General features: G+C 49.4%; 1 pseudogene; it reads right to left on the bottom strand.

The window, feature by feature from the left end:
• Positions 1 to 483: 483 nt before the first annotated feature.
• LOC101132156 (potassium/sodium hyperpolarization-activated cyclic nucleotide-gated channel 2-like) lies at positions 484 to 4,899 on the bottom strand (annotated as a pseudogene).
• Positions 4,900 to 9,394: the final 4,495 nt, after the last annotated feature.

Below are 9,394 nucleotides of genomic sequence, written 5' to 3'. Positions count from 1 at the left end.
CTGAGAACAAGAACATGATCCTTATTCTTCCAAAGACATGCTTAATTTTGCTGCTCACTATTAGGTTTTAATCTATCTGAAACATTTTTATAAACGGTGTCTGATAAAAATCTACATTTTTCCTGAATAAACAGTGTTTGGATCACTTTATCCCATAATTTACCTCTTACTTGCTGATCTGCAATGCATTTCTTTGCACTTAAGGTTTGATTCTCTTTTGCCTATTGGCTATGTCTATGCACTGCCACATTCTTTAATTTTCATAGATTCCTAGTAGATTTGATAGTTTTAGTTGGTGAGTGCCCACCCACTTCGGTTCCAGTGCACGATTTGCTAGAAAGACTCACAGGACACAGACAGCTGTTAGACCCACAGCTATTGTTAATTACAGTGAAAGGATATAGATTAGAAGCAGCAAGGAAAAAGGTGCACACAGCAGAGTCCAGCACTAAGGAGGAGGCATGGGCTTCCAGTTGTGCTCCACATGACTGACCTCAACCACTCAGTCTCCAGTCAGCTGTCTGCCACCCCCAGAGGTCAAAGTGACACAATGTGACCCAAGGCCCAGGCATACATAAACAGGTGTTCACTATAAAGCATGTTGATAGCATGTGGTGTGACCCAAAGCTTCAGGTTTACAAAGTCACTCAAATCACACAGAATATTACAAAGGCTCAGAGGTTATCTCCAGGAGCCTGTCAGGGACTGTCCTGAAGCCCTTCGGAATATGCAGGGTTTGGGCAGCCCAGGCCTGCTGAGTTAACACTTTACTGCACAGTTCTTTTCCAAAAATTTTTTTTTCTTGTCCCTATACACTTTCATATAAATTTTATATTTAACTTTTTTCAATGAAATACCCTGCTGATATTTATATTTGAATTGCATTTAATTATTAAATATCTTCATAATATTTAGGCCTCTGATACAAAAACTTTGCCTATCTACTCATTCATTTTTAGTTTATTTTCTGTGTTGAAAGACAATGCTACATTTACTTCTGCATAAATGTTTTGCATATCTATGTTAGATTTAATTTTAGGTATATTGCTTTCTGTGAGTAAAGTATACACTTTATTTTTTTAAATTCAGGATATTTGCATCTCTCTCCATAAACGAGCTTGGACTATAATGCTTTATTCTCACATATTTTTATATATTTATTTCTGTTTCTTTTTCTATTCTCTAGTACAGATGATATAAGACTAGAAGTATCTGTACCTTGAATAGAATTTATTAGCAACACATCTTTGGTACTTTGTCAAAGTTAATTTTCAAGAGTTGATGTAATTCATTTAATTCATGTAGGACTATTAAAGTTTTCTATCTCCTGTAATTACTTCAGCTGGTATAAATTTTTCTAGGAAACAGGCAACTGTAATTTGCCATACTGTAGGTTGTCTAGTGGACCTGTAACTTCTGCCTGGCTCTCCCTGGCTCTTACATCTCTTCATTTCTGGAAGAAGTCAGCCACCACCCTGAGAGGACACTCAAGCAGCCCTGGGGCAGGAAGTTGTGTGGGAAGGAATGGACTTCTCAGAACCTACTTCCCAGAAATGTGAGTTAGCTGCCTTGGAAGTAGGTTCTCCAGTTCAAGTCTTTTTTTTTTTTTTTTTGCCGATGCTGTCGTTCATTGCGCGGAATGGGGGTGTGGGGGTTAATTGGGCGTAGGGGCCACGGTGGGGGCACTGCTGCCTCAGCTCGTCAGTACATTCATCACGGTGGCGGGACCCCAGCCTCGCCCCCGCGCCCGGCGCAACCAGGCCCGCCCCTCGGTGCCAGTGCTGGAGGGAGCTGGGGTGCTGCTCCCCAAGGTCACCGCGGGACGCGCGTGGACGGGAGCCGGGTCGGTTATTGCATGAGCGCGATGGGGGCAGCGGGAAGCCGGTGGGCCAAGAATTGCACTTAAAAAACTATCCTCATCGGACGGCGGGCCACCTAGAGGGCGGGGGGCGGGCGGGGCTCCACAGCCAGCTCCTCTCAGCCACTGGGCCGCCCCGTCCCTGTTTTACAGCTGGGGGAACTGAGGCACTGAGGTGAAGGGAGCCCCCTCGCACGCGAGGCCGCCGCCGGGGGCAGGGGCGATGGGAGTGGGCGCAGGGCGATGAGGGGGGACAGCCGGGGACGCGGAGGGGGCTGCCCCGCCGGCCCTGCCCGTCAGTCCAACTACGGCTACCTATGTCTTGTCTGTGGCTTCTGGGCGGGCTGGCGGCTGGGGCAGCGCAATGGCATGGCTTTGGTCTGGATGACGGCCCCGCCTCCGGCCCTCCTGGGCCCGCAGGGCGGTTGGCGAGGGTCACAAGTTGGACGAGAGGCGCGAGCGCGCGGAGTCCTGGGGGTCCAGGCCGCTGGCGGCGCCGGGTAAGGCCGAGTCCCTGCGATCCGGGCTGGGCGCGGCGGCCCGGGCAGCGGGCGTGGGTCCCAGGCGCGGTGTGGAGCTGCTGGCCGGGCGTGTGGAGGCCGCGGGGACAGGCGTTCCGTGGGGCAGCGAGGGCTGCGAGGCGGACAGTGGGCGCAACGCGCGGCTCAGGCGGCGCGCGGGCAGGGCGGTCCCAGCAAGGGGGGCGGCGGGCAAGCTGCCGTAGGGCGAGGTCCGCGGTGCCCGGGGGCTGGCGGGTGCGCCCAGGGGGCTGGCGGGGGGCGGGGGCCCGGGTGAGGCGGCAGGCAGGTGCGGTCCCCGGGGGAGGGCGGCGCACGAGGCGCGGCGAGCCGAGCGCCAGCGGCCCCACGAGCGGCCGCGCCACCTGCGGGCAGAAGCTAATGGCCACGGCTTGCTGCAGCGTGGCGATGGCCGAGGTGACCTGCGGCGGCGGCGGCGGCGGGAAGAGGCCCAGGCGCTGACCCAGCTCGGCCTGCTGCACCATCTCGCCGTCGTACTTGACGATCTCCTGGATGATGGCGTTCTACTGGTTGTTGAATACGCCCGAGTTAAGGTCATGCTGCACCTTGTGCAGGAGGATGGAATTCTTCTTGCCGATGCGGTCCAGGCGGTCGATGGCCACCGTCTCGAAGGCGCGCCGCATCATGGGGTACTCCTCCAGCACCTCGTTGAAGTTGTCCATGCTCAGCGAAAGCAGGCGGCAATAGGTGTTGGCCCGCACGCTCGCCGTGCGGTGGCCCCGGGTGAGCAGGCAGATCTCCCCGAAGTAGGAGCCATCCAACAGCTTCATCTCCTGTTGCCCTTAGCGAGCACGCTGACCACGCCGTGCTGGATGAAGTACTTCTTCCCGATGGTGCCTTCGCGGATGAGGTAGTCACCCGGCTGGAAGACCTCGAACTTGAGCTTGGTCAGCATGGCCGTGACGAAGTTGGGGTCAGCATTGGCGAACAGCGGCATGGAGGCCACCAGCTTCCGGCAGTTGAAGTTGACAATCTCCTCCCGCAGGGGCCCGTTGAGCTCGCCCAGGATGCTGTCCTCGTCGAACATCTTGCCCTGGTAACGGTGCTCGTAGTAGTCGTGGATCTTCTGGCGGAAGTCGGCCGGCAGCTTGTGGAAGGACATGTACTGCTCCACCTGCTTGTACTTCTGGTACTGGCGCCGCGAGGATTCCAGCGACTGGATGAGGGCAGTGGCATGGCCGATGAACATGGCGTAGCAGGTGGCACTCACAAATCATGCTGAGCATGGTCAGCCAGATGTCCGTCACGCTCTCGGGCGCCTGCCGGCCGTACCCAATGCACAGCATGTGGCTCATGGCCTTGAAGAGTGCGAAGGAATACAGTTCGCTCCACCAGTGGTTCACCATGCCATTGACGGACACCCAGCAGTTGCACAGGAAGTCCTGCAGCATGGCCACCAGGAACTGCAGGCAGCCATCCCAGTGGCAGAGCAGCAGCATCATACTGATGAGGTTGCAGAACCGCATCACCGCGCTGGCCAGGTCATAGGTCATGTGGAAGATCTCCTCCCACTGGTGGATGTAGCGGATCAGGCGCGAGAGGCGCAGCAGCCGCAGGAGGCTGAGGATCTTGGTGAAGCGCACGATCCGCAGGGCGCACGCCGTCTTGTAGACCTCGGAGTCGATGCCCTTCTCCACGATGAGGAAGATGTAGTCCACGGGGATGGAGGACACGAAGTCCACCATAAACCACGTGCGCAGGTACTTCTTGATCTTCTCTTGGTCCAGGATGATCTCCGTGTTGTCCTCGATCACAATGCCGGTGCGGAAGTTCAACACCAGGTCCATGAGGAAGAAGGTGTCCGAGACCACGTTGAACACGATCCACAGGGCGGTGGTCTCGTCCTTGAAGAAGGTGATGCCCACTGGGATGATGATGAGGTTTCCCACCATGAACAGCAGCATGGTGAAGTCCCAGTAGAACCTGAAGTCGCTGTACGGGTGGATGATCCAGGCCCCCGCTGACTGGACGCGCTCCTGCTCGCGCTCCACGGCCTTCTAGCTGCCGAACATCCGCAGCGAGAACTTGTTGACGCCCAGCTGCAGGAGCGCGCCGAACTGGCGCTGCATGAAGCTGGCCCGGCTGCTGCGCGGCTCCGCCGCCGCGCCGCCACCTCGCTGCCGGCCTCCTCCGCCGGCCCCGGCGCGGGCCCCGGGGCACGAGAACTACACCTTGGGCCCCCGCGCCGGGCCTTCGGGCCCCGCGGGGCTGCACTGCGGCTAGCCGCGCCCGCACTCGCCGTTCCGGCTGCCCTTGGCCGTGCCCGGGATGCCGGGGCGGCCGCACTAGCTGTCGCGGCTGCGGAGCCGGCCCCGAGGGCCGCCCTCCTCCGCCGCCTCCGGGGGCAACGCCTCAGCCCGGGGCGGCTGCTGTTGGGGGGGCGCGGCGGCAGCGGGGCTCTCCCCGGGCCGCCCGCCGCCCCTGCGCGCGTCCATGGCGAGGCGGCGCCCGGCAGTGCGGAGCGGAGCCGAGCCGCCGCCCAGTTCAAGTCTTTACATGGCCGTTACCCCAGACATCTGCCTGAAGCCTCCTGAGAGCTCCCAAACCAGAAATATATATTTGAGCTGCTCCTAAGTACATGACCCACCCACAAATGAGAGATAATCAAAGATTATTGTTTTTGAAATCACTAAGTAGGGGGGCGACCTGTTATGCAACAATATATTACTAATACAAATGTTTTCTTATGATTACAAATAAAAATTATTTGACTAATGACTTATGAGGATTTTAAAATATTAACATATAATCTTTTGTTATTTTTTATTTTGATTTCTAATTGCATTGCCTTACGACTGAAGAACAATTGGATAACGTCTGCATATCTTTATTGAAAATTTTCTTGTATTTATGGCACATAGCCCATTTTTATAAATGTTCCATGAGTGAATGAGAAGAATATGTACTTTCTAATTATTTGTTGCAGTTAAATATTGACACACTTGACAAATATGTGATCACTTTACTTATCAATTTCTTCATGAAGTTCTGACTGTGCATAGTTGATATTATGTTGTTAGGTTTAGACAAAAACTGTTGTCTATTTCTGAGGAGTTGTATACTTGACCCTCATGTACTGAATATATTTATTCCTAATGATACATTTTACTGTATGGTTTATTTTTCTGGATGGTAATAATACCATGGTGGCTTTCTTCTGATTAGAAAATGTCTGCTATATATTTTCCTTCCTTTTATATTAATATGTCTATTTCCCTATACTATATACATGTTTACTCTCAACATTTTTCTGTCATAAAATATTTCAATATGAATATCTATGTCTTTTTATTGGCATGTATTCATCTCGTCTCCATCCCATTTGTGGAGGAGAGATTCCCACACTGGGGTTATGGAAATGACTGGACACATGACACCCAACACTAGACAAATGAGTTCACACCAGCTTATTAGTCACAGGCACACACGGCCCAGGGGAGGATGGAACCACATGATGTGGGGCCACATGAGGGCTGCGCTTGGAAACAGAGTGAACAAGCAGGAGCTGAGGGAGTCAGGCTTTGTAGTAACAAGATGGTGGGGTGACCCTTGCTTCCGGGCTCTGCCACCCATGATAAGGAAGGTTGTCTAGTGGACCTGCCACTGGAGCAGGGTGGGTAGGGGCATTATAGTTAGGCTATTCAAGGTCCTCCAGATTCTACGTATAAAGTGGCAGATAATGTTAATTTTGTGCCTTATAAGAAACATCTTTTGATCGTTTATATTTATTATTTTACCAATATATTTAGATGTATTCCATTCTTTTTATTATATGCTATGTATTATGCTCATTTTTCTGTTTTTGCCTTTTAGTATCTTGCTAGAGAGCTATACATTTTATTTCCCTATTTTTGAAGATTCCCTTTCATATTTTAATACATATAGTTAACTATACAGTTTTAATTCCACCAGTTAACCACAATAATTCAAAGACCTTAGGATTCATGAATTCTAATCAGCTCCCTTTGAAGTTCCATTATTTAAAATCTGGTATTTTAGCTTCACCTGGTTTTCTAAATCTGAAATTAATTATGCTGTAGTTACGAGAACTGCCATCATTTTCTATTTTTATCCTGCTAGATGGGTCAACTGGAATCCTAGGTGGAGCGCCTGCCCTTCACAGCTGCCTTGTGTTTGCTTCTGCTAGAACCCTGTGGTGACACAGTGATGGCCACCCTGATATCCCTTCAGGAGTAAAGGGCTTATTGCCCCGAGACTGACAGTGCTACCAGCAGAAGCCCTGGACAGACAGTCCTTTCAGGAGTAAGGACTTACTGCCTGCCCCATCTGACAGTGCAGTCAGGTGCCAGCCCTTCCGACATGGCCCCACCACCCAAGGTCATGGCCCCCTCCCAGAGCATCCCAAGACTGATTCACTTGGAGCACTAAGGGCCTCGCCTCTCGCCCTACTCCAGATAATTCTTAAGAGCCACGTAATCTTTAGAACTCCCTGCAAGGCTGGCTGAGTCTTGCCCTCTTCCTCGGCCCAGTCCCAGTCCTGCTTTCTACTCCTCACTTCCAGGCGGAGATTCCAAGAGCATTCCTTCATCCCTCTCCTGCATGTCAGTCTCTGTCTCAGAGCTTGCTTCCCACAACAATGTCACAGTGGTATTACCATCCAGGAAACAATTCCTATCAGTGTCTTACTTTGTCCACTCCCAAGCCACAAGGAGAGCATGAATTCACACGTGAATACACTGGAGGCATCAGCCTTTGCCTATAAATTCTTAGGGGAGACTTTACCACCTAGAACCTGCGATCAGTCAAACAGGCTCTCTGTTGTTTCTCTGAACCCACAGGAGGTTGAATGTTTTTCTAGTCTCTGGCTTACTGGGAGGGAGGGGCAGTGTCAGCATATAGGACAGGCTTACTGTGGATCTAGGTCTAATTTCTACCTGATGCAGCCCAGAGCACCACGTCCTACTATAAAACGAAGATGTCAGTGAGGTCCACTCATGTGCTTTACAGTTCTGGTTTGCAGATTCATCTTAAAATGTGGTCTTGGGACTTTGTTGGAATTTCAGCTCTCCATTTGAAACTGTTTGCTACAGTATCCAGTACTTCTGAATGTTCTGCATTAGGGAGATACTCAATTATCTGGTCTGCCCTATTGCTGGGAATGAACATCTTCTCATTATAAATGATGTAAGCATTGTTTATGCATTTTTTATGAGCTTGATTTGTGAGATTCATCCTTTCAGAGATCTGTTCTTGTAGGAACTGGTATAATGAAGTTTCTAAATCTAAAATGCATAGAATCTCAGGCTCTGCTGCTTGTGGAAACTCCTCCAGGTACAGACACAATTGTACAGACAGTGCAGCGCAGCTAATATTCTCATCTCAAAGAGATCCGTTTAGTTGAACGCATTATCTACCAAAGAAATCAGGCCCTTGCGTTCATTTGATAAAGGAAGTCCCACTGGATTGCATATTTCCATCTTTTTCTTCTAAACTCTATGACTCCAGAACCGGGCTCAGGGCCTGGAAATCATAAGGGCTTAACATAGTTATTTTGATGAATTTTTTAAGAAGTGATTTTCCTCATTCTGTACTTTCTTCCAAAGAGTGAAAAAGAAATCGATTTTGCTGAGTTTTTGGAATAAATCAAATATGTTAGATATGGTTTTTCTACCTTATAGAGGAGTAACGGTACCATGGTTTCTGAAAACTTGAAACAGCACAGAAGTGGCTGCTCTCAGCCTAGACAGGAGTTCTCCTGAATATTATCTGTGAGTAATGACCTTCAAGTTCATATGAATAGCACTTTTCAAATGGGCCCTAAAACATTCTTCTTTAACTTTAAAAAGACTTGGAAGTAATATTTCTCTGAATTACTGCACTGCACAATGAATGTCTTTCTTTGCCAGTGAAGGGTGTCTCTGGACTAAATAATTTTGTTTTGCACCAAAAATAAATGTATTCCACCAAGGAATTATATTGGAGTACATGTAAATGCCTAGCTTAAAAAGAAATGGCTCACATTAAGGTAAAAGCTCATAGTTTAAAAATTAGACTTCCACCTTCTTGTAAGGAGTAATGCCGCATCCTTTCCAACCGTCCTTTGATGAAGAAGATTAGCAGATGAATGGATACAACTCTTCCAGCTGAAAGAATCCTTAGAGGTCATTAAAGGGAACTCCTTACCTAATATGAATATTGACATTACAATAGATGACAAAGAATGGGCTTGGGAGGAATCAGACATGGATTCTTTGAAACCAGAGCCATCCCTTCTTGCCTTTCTCTGTGCTCGGCTCAAGATTACCATCAGTAATTTCCTCTTTCCTTTCTTCCATCAAGACAAACCTGATCTGTCCTGTGCTACACTTTCTCAGTTCTTACCAGGTGACAGAGTGCTTCATGCTAAGTTGCTAATAGTTTTTCGGTTTTTTTTTTTTTTTTAAGATGGAGTTTCACTGGTCTCCCAGGCTGGAGTGCAACAGCACAACCTTGATTCACCACAACCTCCGCCTCCTGGGTTCAAATGATTATCCTGCCTCAGCCTCCCGAGTAGCTGGGATTACAGGTGCACACTACCATGACCAGCTAATTTTTATATTTTTTAGTACAGCCAGGGTTTCGCCATGTTGGCCAGGCTGGTTTTGAACTCCTGACCTCAGGTGATTCACCTGCTTCAGCCTCCCAGAGTGCTGGGATTACAGGCGTGAGCCACCATGCCCTGCCAGTTGTTAATAGTTAATAATACCTTGATCTCATACCACTTTCCTGCAGAATGTTCAAGTGAAACATTAACTTTATTTCTAATTTAAAATAGAGATCTTTGGGGCTTATGTAGGCTATTATATAGGGCTGAATCAGATAATTTGGTTTGATGCTCTTTTTAATGCTCCCAAAGTCAGAATGCTTGTACTCTACCTGTGAGGCTAGTCCTGACGTGGCCTCCAGATGGACTACTCCAGAAGGGTTTTCCTTCATATCATTTGCCAGTTATCTGAATCCCTCTGTCTTGGGATGAAGATTGAGCACACACTCAATA

Source organism: Gorilla gorilla, chromosome 16 (genome assembly GCF_029281585.2).
Source record: "Gorilla gorilla gorilla isolate KB3781 chromosome 16, NHGRI_mGorGor1-v2.1_pri, whole genome shotgun sequence".
Taxonomy (NCBI): domain Eukaryota; kingdom Metazoa; phylum Chordata; class Mammalia; order Primates; family Hominidae; genus Gorilla; species Gorilla gorilla.
This window is presented reverse-complemented; position numbering and strand designations above follow the sequence as displayed.